At 36.4% G+C, this 16,129-nt stretch overlaps 1 long non-coding RNA gene across 1 annotated transcript in view; it reads right to left on the bottom strand.

Moving 5' to 3' along the window:
* The window catches only part of LOC123001025 (uncharacterized), a 102,637-nt gene extending 99,328 nt beyond the window's left edge, over window positions 1–3,309 (bottom strand). Inside the window, exon 1 of the long non-coding RNA XR_008957477.1 lies at window positions 2,947–3,309. This is a non-coding gene — a long non-coding RNA (uncharacterized LOC123001025). The remainder of the gene's footprint in view (window positions 1–2,946) is intronic.
* Between the last annotated feature and the right edge of the window lie 12,820 nt (window positions 3,310–16,129).

Here is a 16,129-nt window from a genome sequence, read left to right as displayed (position 1 = left end):
TTCTGAAAAATTTCATTCATTACCATTTCAAGGTAATGTTTAAGAAAAACGGGTATTTTTTTGTTTTAGTTTGTAATTTTAAAAATTTTCTCATTTTAAGTAAATATTAAACGTTTTATCTAATTTTGAATTCATAATTTTGTATCCAAAATTTTGTATCCTTGTTCTTAAAAGAGCTCTCAAAAAAGCCTGAATCTGGTCCTTCTCTCTTTGCAGGAGAAACTTCCACGCCGTTGGTCCGTCCACCTGGTGGCAGGAGAAATTATTCTAATAATAGCAGAGGCTGATCAGAGCCCTCTCTGCCTGAGAGAAGCCGGTGGCCATTATGAGCGTCACCACCAACTCCCGGGGTGGTCTTTCTTCTGAATTCATTGCCGCTGGGTCCTTCTCATATTACTTGGTTTCACACTCCATAAATTTAACATTGTTCAGAAACATTTCCTAATTTCCACAATCAAATATACCCAATCATTTCCCAAATATCTTTACAGCTTTTTTTGACCTTCCACTCAGGTAAACAAGTTTGTGTGTTTTTCCTGATTGTCAGGCCTCTTTATTTTCCCTTAATCTGCAAGGATTCTTTCACTTTTATTTTCTTTCAGGGCATTGATATTTTTGAAAAGTTTAAGCCACTTGCACTGTTGGATATCCTACATTCTAGATTTGTCTGATTGTTTAGAACAACTGTCTTGTAAGATATTTCACAATCTGTATTTGTCTGATTATTTTCTCATGTTTAAATTCAATTATTCTCTTGGCAAGAATACTACATAGAAGGTGCTAGGAATTTTTCCATTGCATCAAATCTTTGCAAATATAAAGTCAGTGAGCCTATTGGTCTTATTGTTTGTGAGACAATGTGAAATTGGAACACTATTATTTACCTGAACGTTACCCGCGTTTCCCCCTTTGTGATTGACAAATGATCTGTATGGTGATACCTTGAAACCATGTGAATATTCTTGCACTCATTTTAGTGCTCAGAAGTCTTCAGCAAATGCTTATCTGCTTATTAAAAAAGTGAGGCAGGAAAGAAGTCTAAGAAATCCAAATGACAAAGTGGGGCCATACGTGATGCCCTGTAATAAAGTGGACAGAGCCAGGCTGCTCCTGTCTCGGCAGCACCGGGATTTACTGACTGAGTGAGAGGGGTCCTGGGCCAGGATCTGCCACAGCTGATGAGCTGCACCATGTGACCAATCGAACACTGGCCATTATGTCCAATGTTTTAACCTAAATGGTCATTATTTCCAGGTTTGCGATTTGCTCTTGGGCTGAATCTGCTCCTTTCCACTTAATTGTGTGCAACCACATTTTCCAGGAAATACTTCTGCACTTACTGAATTCCTGGTGATAGTGTCACAGCATGTTTCCAAAGTGCACCAGCTGCCCAAGGACTGTCATGACAGCTGGGGTCACATTTGCCAAAATGATGTATCACATCCGACTTGTCTGGCTTGAGAGTCCCCTTAGTGAAGAACAGATTGATTGACTGACTGATTTATTTATATTAATTAGAAGACGTTTGCCCTTTTCAACCTGGATTCCCAGGGAACTTTTCTTACCATTCTCTCTGCCAGGTGCGGTAGCTATCTTAGATGTTACTGCTTCACACTGGGGGGACTCCAGCTTGTGCTGAGAACCTATGATTCTCACTGTCCTTTCATTCTGCTGCATGTACTGCTGCTGCTAGTGCTGTTTTTAGCCCCTGGTGTGTAACAGTTCCGAAATTATAATAAATATATGTGTCTACATTTTCTACGGGTTGATTCTTATCTCTAATTCATCAGTGGTTTAGGATCCAAAAGATCAGTATGCCAGACTAATTACTTCTGTATTTAAAGCCAGGAGCTCATTTTCTACTGTTCTGTGTCATGTTGTGACAGCAAAACATTACAGATATTCAGCATTTCACTCTTGACATAAAACATACAACCACTAGTTGATCTGATTTGCTGATTAGGTCATATTCTACAGCCACCCATTTAACATGAGGAAATATGGCTTTTTCTTCTTCAAAAAATTTAGAGGTCCCATTGATAGCGATTTGAGAACACCTTTGCTGTCAATTCAGGGGATTAGCGTACTACAAAATATTTCCTTTCACCTTGCACCCTATTAGCACCTTGCCTAGGAACGATGAAGAAGAGTCCGATGTTACTTCTTCAACAATTGAAAAGGTACTCCACAATTTTTTGTAGTAGATGTAGCAAAATATCTTTTTTTCTGACTACTCTTTCCTTATCCCTTGATCTCCATATCTTGATTTATTCATTTCTTTTAGAAAAAGGCAGACAACAGTCCATACATTTAGAATACCTTCCAGGATTTCTAAAAGTGAAGTGATAAACATATTCCCACTCACATCCTCTGACTCACTTTCATTCACATGCACAGTTGTGTTCCCCGGTGAGGCCACATAACAGATATTAAACTCTAAAGACAAGCTGAACAATCAGACCAAACTGGCCACCCAGCCTGAAGGCACACAATGAGGGATAATGGCACAATCAATCTGCATTGTCCTTTTGTCATAACACAATAGCAAAGTTGAAAAGTGACCACACAATGGCTCAACATTGCCCGTGTGCAGGACTAATCTGCTGTCTTTCTTAGATATTCTTTCCTGGGTTATGAAGAAATAAAGGAAGCTTAAAATTCTTCATGAGGAATCAAGGGAAAAACCACAATCGTACCAATTCTCTGTTCTTTTTGTGCTTAATACCCTAAAGGATTAATTATATTTTAAAATATATGAATGTCTTCTTTTTTAATCTGTGTATATTATCCTCAAACATTATATTAGGATTCTCTAGAGAAACAGAACCAACAGGATCTACATATACATATACACACAATACACATATATGATATGCATAATATATTCTAAAATATGGACTACATTAGAATATACAGAAAGAGTTTTATTATAAGGAATTGACTCACATGATTATGATTGTCAAGTCTCTACATCTGCAGGATGAGTCAAGTAAGCCAGAGACTCAGGAAAGCCAGAGATAGAGGTCCAGTCTTGAGTACAAAAGCCCGAGAACCAGGACAGTCCCTGGAGGAATTTCAGACTGAAGAGCAGGCTCAAGACCTTGAAAGAGGCAACGTTTCAGTTTGAGTTTGAGGGCAGGAAAAAACTGAGGTCCCACTTTGAAGGCAGTCAGGCAGGAATTCTCTCTTAGTTGGGAAGGGGTCAACCTTTTTATTCTATTCAAAGAATAAATTGGGTGTGGCCCACCCACATTAGAGGGAGGGCAAACTACCTTACTCAAACAATTTAAATGTGAACTTCATCCAACAACACCCCCACAGAAACACCAGAATAATGTCTGTCCAAATATCCATGGCACCGTCACAGTGACATGTAAAACCATTCAAATATTTTCTGAATGTTTATACTCTCTTTATTTTCACCTAGCACACTACATTCCACTCCCATCACTGAACTGAATGACAGGCGACTTGACTTTGCGTGCTGGCAACTCAATGCAACCATTTCATGTAAAACCAGTACTGCTGGCAGGAGCTCATTCCTACATTTATGTCATACTCATCTTACATACTTTTCCACACAGGATTCTGTTTTTGAGAGATATGGAAAATCATTTTTCAAGTTATTTAACCAATACCTTTTAATCATACATTCATATTCCCGAGCAAGGATCTGTCAGGACTTCAATGCTGGACACTGCAAGGTAATATTTTTCATTTCTGAGAAAGGCTTTAGAAGTAGCGGATTCCTTCGTTTATTATAGGCAGTCTGAAGCGTGAAGAAGCAAAATGCCTTGGTCATGGGCAAGGCAGCGGGGGAACAGGGGTCAGAATTGACTCTGGATTCTCAGGCCTGTTGTACCTTTCCGTCTGCCATACTTTCTCCTGTGCTATAGCAGCAGGTAATACAGCTATCAGACAGAAATGCAACACAATTTCACACTCCTCTCAGTAAGCCCAAACCACCTTTCCTGTCATATTTAATGCTTACCATTATCGTCATCTAAATCACTAAGAGAAAATATCAGTAAACTAAGTCAAACCTACAGTAAATAGTATTGCTGAGTAAATGTGATTGCAAATATAATAGAGTGACCAGTGCAAGAAGAATCCTTCATTTCACCATGGATAGCGTATAGGAGCTCCTACTAAAGAATATTTCAAAATTACATTGCTATTATCTCCAGGAGAGAAATGCAAAATAACCCATAAAAGGGATATATTATAACCCCAAATAATAACAATGCCTGCTTGAGCAGTATCTCCTTCCCTGCAGGCACGGTTACACAGGAGCTAGCCCTAATGGAGAAGAAAATGTAATAATAATAAAAAATTCAAACTTCAGGGTGTTGTCAGAGGTCCACTCCATTTCACGGGAAATTTGTTTTAAACTTAATAGACGAGGAAAAAGAAAACAGAGAATACAATGAGGAAAAATATTTTAACCTTCAGGATCTAGTTCACCCTGTTTTTCCTAAACCTGTTTATTTAAAAAAAGCAACAGTTGTGAAGATGAAGGATAAACAGTCGTGTAAGTTAGCAGCAAAGCTGCAAGAAGGATTTCGCCTCTCTTGAAGTTTCCTTGCTTTCCTCTAAGGACCCAAAGTGCACTCAATGTAAGTGGCAGCTTCTCTGCTTGTCGTAACTGAGGACTCACTTTTTCCTGCCTGGTAAATGCTGGCTGCAGGGCGAAAGCTCAAGTGTCAGAAGAGGGCAGGGACTGATGATGGTCCACGTGTGGGGACAATGGCCTACAGTGTCTGTCTGGGTCGGCAGCTGCGCTCTCTAGAGGATCAGCATGGAGTGGTCAAGGCCATTTCCAGACCAAGAAAGAGGAGGGGGATCAAGGTGAAATATTTGAAACTCCAAGAGGTTAAATTTGGAATAGTCTTTCTGTTATTGTAGGATTTTCTTAGATTGTTTGCATATAGTTCATTCTGTAAGAACTTCAGGTTTTGATACAAAGACACAAGTGATGAGAGCATTATGATCATGAGACTGGAAAACTACCTTTCTTTATTTTAACTCCCTATTGGTATTTAAAAAAAAAAAATGTCCTGTAAAAAAAAAAAAATTCTAAGGGCAATGGTACTGACTCTGATGTTTTAAGGAGGACTTTATTCTAGCTCACTTTTTTTTTTTTTTTTGAGAAGTAAGCTTCAGTTTAATTCCATCTTAGGGGGGGTTGGAATTGACCCAATTGTTTTATTCCTCATTTAGTGGTCTTGAAGAGAGATAGAAGAAAGGGATTAGTTTAGAATAGAACCCAACGGACTACTCCAAATCCTAAGAGGTTGGATCTTGGCCTCTCTCAGACTACAGTGTTAAAGATAGCATACCACGCATTAGTCCACGTCTGTAGAGCTATTTGAATCACTCCACACCTCAGTATCCTGGGTTCTCAAATCTCTATATCTGAGTCAAATGAACCAAATATTTCAGGGTGAAATTTACCAAGATGTGAAGAAAACCATTTAATTTGGTATTATCTATATTTCATTAAGTATGAGGGTTTAAAATATAGAAATGCCTCTGACTCTTAAGCAGTCAGGCAGTAAAATAAAGGCACACTGATGGACCTGGAGAGAGGATGCAGAGTTGAATCAGGGGCCAATGAGAGGATACATAATGATTTCTTCTTTAAAAATGCATTCACTAACATCATTTTTAAAACAAAAGAAGATTCTAAAGGCAGGGAAGTATGCCTACACTGTTAGCTCAATAGTACATGAGGAAAGAATTACTTGTATTCAGAATATTTCTATACATGCTGAACATCCAATCCAATCCAATCCAATCCAATCCAATCCAATCCAATCCAATCCAAAGACTAGACATATCAAAAGACGACCTTTAAAAACTTACTGAGTTACTCTCTAACACATTAAGGGAGACTCCTCTGCCTGGGGCATTTAAGGCTGAAAAATTTGTGCTGGTCTTCCCATAGACCCACCTTAGGATCCAATTAAATATATCTACTACTATTGTTTCTCACATTAATGTTATGATATCAAGTTTTTGCTTGTGTTTTTCCTTCCAATCTAAGTACTTTCAGGATGCTAATCATCCTTCAAGCTCCATTTCAAAATATCACTTCTACCTCAGATTATACCCTTATTTTTTGATTCCTTTCATTCCAAAGAGAAAATGTATATTCCCACCCCCCTTCCTTTCCAGCAGGACTTCGATTCCATTAAGATAAAGATAGGGGTGGCAGGGTAGGAGCACCTGGGTGGCTTAGTCAGTTAAGAGTCCGACTCTTGGATTCGGATCAGGTCATGATCTTGGGGTGGTGAGGTTAAGCCCCAAGCCGGGCTCCATGCTCAGAGGGGAGTCTGCTTGAGATTCTCTCCCCCCTCCCGCCCCTCCCACTGCTCACTCTCTCTCTCTAAAATAAATAAATAAAATCTTAAAAAAAATAAAATAAAAGGGGGGGTGGCAGGGTAGATGGAGAAGGTTCCTAGGACAAGATCTGAAGTTAAGGTAATTTTTCTGAAAGATTTATTAACATTCAAGTCTTCAGGTGTGTGTGTGTGCGTGTTTTTCCTCAAGTCACTTAACCATTCAACAATTTGCTGACTATTGTGAGCCAAACCTGTGTTAGAAGTACCTGAAAATGTAAAGATAGACTAAGACATAGCACCTACTCTCAAAAATTTCACATCTAATGGGCAGGAGGGATTTGAACATCGCCAGACAAGAAAAACATAGAAAATGGCCAAAGAGAAGCAGGGCAGTAGCACATCATATGAAATTTTTATAAGTAGCCACATGTCTAATTTATTCAAGATTCAGATTATAAGTGAGTTATTTTGTCATATCATCCGTCACTGAAGATACACACTCTAGACAGAAATAAAAAACAAACACAACAAACAAAAAACATAAAAATCTTATTTGTTGCCCTGAGCATGTTTGAATTTGGTCCTCAGCTTCATTTGTTTTAGATTTTCACATTTCATGGTTCACTAAGCTCCTATGAGTCAGATGAAACATATTTAAAACCTATTCTTATCTACTTATTTGCATATATGTTTATTTTATAAGCTTGGAATTTTCACATTAACTCTCTGACCACAATGTTGAAGCCCCATGACAGAGTATGGATATTTTTTAACAATTTCATCTCTATTGCGCTCTAAAAATATTTTTTATGCATAGCTTATAAAATGTTCAAGTGTATAAGAAAGTAGGCAGATGTATACTTAGGAAAGAACAAACTTTAATAGAGGTTCAAAAATTATTTAGAAAGCTAGATGTAAGACAATATTTGGTAGTTTTCTAAAAACAAAGGATAAAATGCAAAATCTTAAAGTGAAATTATCATAGGACTACAGAAGGCTCAACATTGGGGAATTGGAATAATGGCTTTATTTTCTGAATGAAGAATGACTGTGAACTTGAATCAAACGATTACCCTCCCTGTGCCATCTACGACTACTCATCTGTAATACTGAGCTGAATATTTCTTACCTTTAATTTCTTCCTCTCCTATGTGTAGACAACAAAGAAACATCCAGAATATTCCCAATATTGGAGTGATTTGATTGTATATGATTTAGTTGGAGGTTGGAGCTACTTCTTACATCCACCAGCGTGACTGGCAACAAGAAAAAGGAAAGATGTAAGAATAATTAAATTTTAATTTTCTCTCCTGCCAAGAATCAGCATTTTTTTTTTCTAAATTTCACAGTTATGCTTTAATGGGGTTTGTCATGTGGTCTTGGTCAAAGAGGACTTTTCAAGATGACATTCTGCTATTTCTTATCTTCTCTCCATCTGTGTCTTACACAGCAAATGTGCTCACTGTACAAGTCAAAACAAGATTTGCTTTGTTCTGACAGCATTGAAGTTCAATCTTCACACTAAAAATCAAGCTCTTCTTTCTGTTACCCATCTAGTGTAACTGATCATGGAAAATTTTGAAAACTCAGATATGCCCTGGTAGCCTGGTTTATGTATGGAGCTAAAAAGATTTTGATTTTGCTCCACTTTCATAGATACTCTAATTTCACTGTGACAACAAGAGCAATCAGATAATTTGAGGTTTATAAATAGTCAGAAAAATGTTCTAGGAAATGTTTAAGGAACAGATAAAAAATAAATAAATATAGAAATTACAAAGAAATATCATGAATTCATGCCACCTAGAAGGAGGTTATCTGAAGTTTTTATGAGGAAATAAAATATATAGTATTTTAAAATAAGTACAAATTTGCTCATATAGAGCATATGTTATAATTCAAACCAAGCTAACAAAATACCATAGGAATCTTTAAGCCATGTACTTTAATAAACGTATATGATAGGAAAGATCATATAATGGCCTTTAATAAATTAGCTACTGTTATCTTCATGTAATTAGATGTTTGTACAAAATTTCTAATAGTTCCTTTATAATGTCCTTCAAGAATTAATTCTCTAGTCTTATTCACTAACTTTACTGCCTACCAAAATGAGGTCAACAACCCAGATAAACTTCAGACCAGTCCACTGAAAATTCCATTAGTGATGTCCCAAGCAATATGGTTTCACTATGCCATTGCAAAATAATAATAATACTTTCATAAATACCCTTTCTTGTGGCTTCGAAGATTTTTACAAATGTTACCTAGGATTTTGAAATGTGAAAAAACTATTTAAAAAGCCAACATTATTGGACATGAAAGGAGAGATGAATAAGATCTCAATAAAGATTATGAGTGTGATCAGACTTTTTAGAAACCTGACGATCAGTTTTATAAAGTCAGGAGCTGATATCCTTCTGCTTCAGTTTTTATCTCTAAAATGCCCCTGGCAGTCAGCGCAGTCTCCAGTAAACAAACAAACAAATAAAAAAGGCGCATGGCCTGTGAAACAGCAGGACGCCTGGCTGTCACCCCTGAGCTACACCCCGCTGCGTCTCTATGTGCTAACTAGGAGCAAGGCCCGTCCACTCAGGAGTACAGCATTACAGAAATGATGCTTCTGGTGAGGCGACAAATGTCACGAAAGCTGAGACACTATTGAAAAACTATTCAATGTAGTGCTGGCGGCCCTTTTTTGTTGTTTGGGGTCTCCTTTATACCTGCTGCCTGCACACTCAATCCTATCCAGGGACTGCAGTCCCCTGGATCTGTTTTACGTAGCTTTGATCGATACCGAACAAGCTGGTTTTATCGTAACAGACAGAAGCTATAAAAATACAGATGCAAACTCTCTTACATTTTCATCCTTTAATTTCTGCTCCATCATCTTACTACTTCTGCCATCAGGCTCTTTGTGTGGAGGCTATTATCACCTCTTCCAGCATCCTTCACTGCCTCTAGTTTAGACAGAAGAAAATATTTCTTTTCTTCCTTTTACTCTTCCCCTGAACTGCATGCCCTCACTAAAAGCTATACAATACCTCAACTACAACTCTTTTTATATTGTATTATAAGTATTATAGTATAAGTCTCTATTCTGGTCTCTAAACTTTGTGAGAAAAAGCGTTATACTTGCTTCATCATTTTTAAACCCAGGGCAAAAGCTGAGTAAGTGTTCTTGAAAAGTTGTTTGAAGCAGATGGAATGGAATATTATGCATTAATGTCTTTTTCTTTATGGTTTTACCAAAACAATATTAGGAGGCTGCGATACTGACAACATTTCAAAATTACACCTCTTCTTCCTGGAAAGGAAGAGTAATTATTTGATTCTGAGATCAAGACCAAAAATTTCAGTGACAAATCCAGGACTTAGGTTGCCATCATTAAAACGGAGTCATTGAAAATTGTCCATTCATTCTAGGATTTTATGAGAAATGACTATTCAATCAAGGTTTTTATTGTAACAATGGAAACAAGACAAACTCTAGCAACAAAATATTTCATTACAAGGGTATTTACTAGAAGGAATTTGAGGAGCTGTGGGGGCTAAAAAAGAATATTGGCAAACTCACAGAGACTCAGGCAGAAACTAATAGAGAACAAATAGGTTTTGCCCAGGTGCTGTCATCAGCACTGGGATAACTGTGACCACACCCGTATGCTCTCATCTCTACCACAGCCTCTGCAGAGTCGTCAGAAACTTGCTTGTTCCTTTCAATCATTCCCCTGAAATTCAAGGTTCAAAAGTAACTGTCTAGACCTGGGTACCATGACAATTTTCCTGCCAGGTAGTAGAGAGAGAAAATAGGTGTCTTCTTTAACTTAAAGGAGACTAAAGTGAGAAAGGAGTTAGGATGTTGCATTAGCCATGGTCCTCCAGGGAAACAGAGCTAATATGATACATTTATATGAAGACATTTACTATAAAGGATCGGCTTATGTGATTATGGAAGCTGAGAAGTACCACAATCTGCCTTCTGCAAGCTGGAAATACAGGAAAGAGTAATATAATCCCAAACTAAGTCTGAACTCCTGAGAACCAAGGGAGCTGACGGTATAAATCCCAGTTCAAATGCAGCAGAAGTCTGATGTCCCCCCTGGAGCAGGCTGGCAGGAAGCAAAAAGACTGAATTTCTCCTTCCTCCATCTTTTTGTTCTATTCAGGCCCTCAATAGATTGGATGATACCATCCACCTGGGAGAGGACAGTCTAGTTTACTGAGTCCACTGATTCTAATGTTAACTTCATCTGGAAACATCCTTACAGAAACACCTAGAAATTATGTTTAATTTGGGCAACACTTAGCCCAGTCAAGCTGACACATAAAAAATTATCACAAATGTGAAACCATGAAAATGCCAGAGTTTTACTGTAATGAGACTCACTGAGGTGCGGACCCATTTAAGATCTGAATTCTGTTACGAAAATATTTCTCTACTCTTGGGACTTTATTACTTTAGGCTTTTCACATCCAAATTATAAAACACATAAAGTAGAAACAGGAATGTGGATAATTGATGGGTTTAGTTCCAGAGCTTTTTTTTTTCTTTCTTTCACTACTTCTCCACATAAAGTAGAGGACATTTTGTCATATTTAGGAGTTTCACTTAGATTTTTTTAATCATAGGGCTTGCCCAAACTTTTTGAAACCAACATCTCTACAAGCAGTTTCCAACCCACATACATATGCTAATCAAAAAGAAAAGGAAAATGTTTATAAGTTACAAGGCTGATTCACCAAAACCTGTTTAGCTCATTATAGAAAATACCATTGTTTTAAGATTAGGAATCAAGCTATGCAACAACAGACATTTTAATATTTCAGGGATATTTGTTAGAAAAAGCTTGTTTAACTAGACAAAGTTGAGGACATATCAATGATTTTTGTAGGCTAGAGAAAGGATTTTCCACGTTCAGCAAAAAGAAGCCAAATACAGGGAGAAAGTATCAGTAGGCAAAAGGAGACTAAGATGTACACATGTGTGAGATTCTTTGAAATATAATTCGCTCAACCCAAGAAATAAAATATCATAAGGGAAAGTGGAGGAAGATGTGACACATAAGTATATAGTAAGCAGGAAAAACTGCTACTTCAGTCACTAAGAGTCACAACAGACCCTGCTATATAAGCAACGGTGAAAAATAAGTCCTTCATATGCAAGTACAGGATGTCATACTGTGGAAGGCTTTTCCCAGCCAGAGTTTATCAATTAGGCATTTGTGTTGTCTCATAATTATGATATTGGCGTTGTTTCCTGAACACAAGTATTGCTCATTTAGAGTTTCTTAAGGGGCACTGGCTGGCTCAGTCGGTGGAACATGAGACTATTGATCTTGGGGTCCTAATGAGTTTGAGCTGCACAGCGGAGGTAAAGATTACATTAAAAGAAAAAAAAAAGAGTTTCTTAAAAAGTAAAGTAGGTGAGAAAAATATTAGCTGACTGACCCATTAAGACCTACATATCCTAACATACTCCAAAAATGTTATCCAGTGTCCTCATAGAACAAATTAAAACAAGCTGTTTATATGGTTTTATATCTGCCAATTCATATATGGCAAATAAAGCATACTTCATTATAAGTGTTAGCATTCTGGAAAAAATAATTCTGCAAAATAAACACCTGAAGTTTTATATTTAAATTTTTTTTTCCATCTAAACACAAATCTAAGATTCTCTTGATTCTGATTCATGTCAGGAGAAGATTTTGCCTTAATTTGAAAAGTCGAGATAACTAATTTTTTAAAAAAATATCATCATAAAGAATAGCACTATTACCCTTCAAAGCAACTTAATGAATACTTTAAAAATGCACTCCTCTTGGGAAAGCTCAGCTCACACACAGCACAGATGCTAGATTTCAGCCCTTTCTCACTCTCTTCAGATGGGTATCTTTGCACAGTGCACAACCTGTACTACCGTATTTGACTGCTATCTAAAACTCCATAGAATACTCCCAGGGAAATACTATTTCCCCTATTTCCCCACCTCAATCATTTTAATCCTAATTATTTCGAAATATGTTAGTCACCATACATTATTCATAGGATCACAGCACATTAATGTATATTAAAAAGCTCAACACTCTTTACGTCTTGCTTTTATAAATAAATAATAAAAATAACTCCCTTTTTAAAGCACTTTCTTTTTATGATGTATCCCAGTAGGCACTATACATACATATCATTTATTTCTAAAAAAATCCTCTAAGGATGGTATGCTTTCCTAGCTTGATAAAAGAAACTGTATATATTCTTTTCTTTGAGATCATAACTGTTCTTCACAGATATTTAGAGGTATTCAAAGATCTCTACAGATCCACATATGTAATTACGACCTATATTTTGATTCAATTTCTAAACTGATTTTTGAGGCATGAGTATATACTGCCATTTCATATTATTCCTGCATATCTGTGTATCTGTGTCAGAGAAACCATCCCAGATTGTGAATGGCTAAAGCAGGAGAACCAGAAATCATATACATGTCATATATTACATATTTAATTTTGTTTTTATCACTCTGGGCATCTGACTTTCTTGCATATGCAACCCTTCCATTATATTTACATACAGATGTTGTCCATTACCTAAATTAAACTTAGTGTTTAGCAAACTGCCTTATTCTTTGTTGGTTATCAACATATATTAATTCCACAGATTTAGGCAAAACATTTTTTCCAAGGTTACCTTTTAATCTGTACAGCTTCAAGGTGAGGCTCCAAGTATTTCTTAGTTTCTGCCTAGTTTCCTCCTCTTTTGTTTTCCTATCGTTTCCCATCCTTCTGTCTTCCTCACTTTTATCCTATAACCCATGTCCTGATACTATCCTTGGGTGATATGGGAAGTAGAAACCATGAAGACCCCCTTGAAGCAACCTCTCAAAATATTTTTTGCTAATGTGAACATATTTTAGTATGATTATTCTAAACAGCAACAACAAAACAGACTTTTCAACCAGCAGTGAGAAAAGAAATACAGTGGATGAGGGGGACAGAAACCTGTCCTACTTATCAAATAAAATGAAAGAAGTGAAATTAAGCCTGTATAGACTAGTCAATTTTTATAAATAAGATTTCTCCATTATCACTAATAGTGTTACATGTTTTATGATCTTGAATAAATTACTTAACTTGAGTAGAACTGTGATCAGAAAAGTTTCCTGTCAGACTTCGAATAGCACTCTTTCACTGCTCATGCATTCAGCCTGGTAAGCCCAGAAATCAGGTCTGCTTATTTTACAGAAGAAAAAACAATTGCACTATTATCAACAATGCTGAGCTGTGAACTTCTAAAAAGCAAGTTACATTTTCTCCACCTAATGCAGTGTCAAAATGCTGCCAGAAACATCCTGATCTCAGGATTTTTATTGCTTGTTGATGATGTATGAAGTGGAAAGAACATATCCTGATTTTCTAATAAGTGGTTAAGCTTGCACTACTGACTACATTATTAAAAAAAAAGAACTTGGTAACTGAGTAAGTATGATAGGAAAGTCACTGATGGGAAAGAAAACTAGAACACTGAGATATGTCAGCTTTATAGAGTCACATTTTTGAAAATATTGTACTTTATATCAGAGAAAGCAGTTGTATATGAATGTTTTTAGGAAGTTACTATTATAGCATTTTTGAATAAAATGTAGTATTTTTCAAAAAAAATGCTTCCAATGGAAAATAAATGATTGTTTTAAAGAAGAAACAAGTTATCAGGAAGTATAAATCTCCACAATTTTCTTACTGTAAAACACAATTAGGCTTCAATAATCATAATGCTTTAGTGATAAGCAGTAATATGTCATACAGGAATGGGAAATACAGAAATGAGAAAATCTATGCTTGTCTTAAAAATAAGTTGCTACTTAGACTACACATACTTAAATTTACATATAATGAAATTACATAACAAGAAAAGTTTGGGGGCACCTGAGTGGCTCAGTTTAAACAGTAAATCTGAGCCTTCGGCTCAGATCATGATCCCAGGCCTGCTTCTCCCTCTCCCTCTGCTACTCTCCCTGCTTGTGCTCTTTCTCTCTCTCAAATAAATAAAATCTTAAAAAAAAAAAACAAAGTTTGATAATGTTCTGAGTCTTTTAACAGCCTCATTAATAGGTCCTGAATACGAAGGAGTAATAGGATAACCAGACATAGGCAAAGTAGGTTAGAAAAATAGGTAAATCTATTCATTGTATGATTTTCACAGAATCATTTAAAAATAGTGTTGGCTCCCTACCTATACTATATATATATATATGTGTGTGTGTGTGTGTGTGTGTGTGATATATATACACGTACACATGTGTGTGTGTATATATATATATATATCTTACATAATCCTGTTTTAACATATTCATAGTATTACCTCTTTTAAGCCTGTTCTACATTAGCAGTACCACTTTACATACTCAGACTGCATTTATATTTCCAGTTACACATTTACTTTCTTTCTATAGGAAATGGCTGCAGTATGATTGCAAATCACTTTTAAATCAAGACAGCAAAATCAACAGTATTTCCCTCTAATTATCCATCACGAGCCTATTCTGAAGTCTCATGTTACACATCCTTCTTGGTTTGGCTTTCTTTCCTTCTAGGACCCAGGCTGATGGAGCAACGCCAGTGCATACACGTCAAGTTAATGCCACGGCAACGGAGCCATGGCGGAGCCATCTAATGACTATTTATGGTTTTGTTTGGAAATAGTATAGCTCACTTCCATTCAATTTCATTAGACAAAGCCAATCATATGGCCATGCCTGATGTCTATGGGGTAAGCACAGCAAGGAGAGGTTTGGTAGAGAAAAACTATGATATTTAGTCAATAATGCATACTAGCCCCACATTCAAATCCAAGTCCTCCAACAGTACTGGCTTTGCCTACTAATCTATTATTCACTTCAGAACTCTTTCCTTACCTCTACACTAAAACTCTTCCTGCTTGGGTCAACTCTAGGTTGGCATATCTAATGGACACTTTTCTGTCCTTATATTATGATTTACTGGCAGCATTCATTTCCCAGTCCCTCCTAACTTCTTTTTCATTTTGACATTCAAGACTCTAAACTCTACTTCTATTATTTCTAATTCTCTTACTTTATTTTTTTTTCCAGTGTCCTTTGCTAGTTCCTTCTCTAAATGTTCTCTGAATGTTAGAATAGGATTCAGTCCTAGGGTCTCTTTTTGGTTGTTTTTATTATTTTCTAATCTCTCCCTAGATGTTCTCCTCATGGCTTCAGATTCCAATTCTGGTAACTCTCAAATATCTTCGACCTTGACCTCTTCCCTGAGCCCTATCCACTTGTATATCCCACAGGGATCTGGAACAGAGTATCTGTAAATACAAATTTTTGATTTCTCTCCATTCAAAATGTGCTTCTTCATAAGTTGTTTGATAGCATTTGAATTCCTTCAGGTTCTTCTAACCAGTGATCAGAGCTTTACTGTTTAAACTTCCTTGCCCTCACCTTTTATACTAATCTATGATAAAATATTATTTATTTTTAGAACAACTTTATTGAGGTAAAAGTGATATATCTTAAAGTATTGCCCATATAACTCAATCTTTCTAGAATTCTCTTTAATCCACCTTCTTATGCCTAATATCTATATCCATTCAGTTTCAGAGTAATAGTAACTTCCTTGGAAAGCCCTCTCTAACATACCGGTCAAAATTTGCATCTAAAATATGATTTATATTTTTCTGCTATTATCTCCCATAATACCCTGATATTTTTAAAAATAATTTTATAGAGACTACCTCTGGCCCATAGCTGCACATCCACT

Source organism: Ursus arctos, unplaced genomic scaffold, assembly GCF_023065955.2.
Source record: "Ursus arctos isolate Adak ecotype North America unplaced genomic scaffold, UrsArc2.0 scaffold_5, whole genome shotgun sequence".
Classification (NCBI taxonomy): Eukaryota; Metazoa; Chordata; class Mammalia; order Carnivora; family Ursidae; genus Ursus; species Ursus arctos.
The sequence above is the reverse complement of the archived record's forward strand: the minus strand, read 5'-3'. Positions and strand labels throughout refer to the sequence as shown.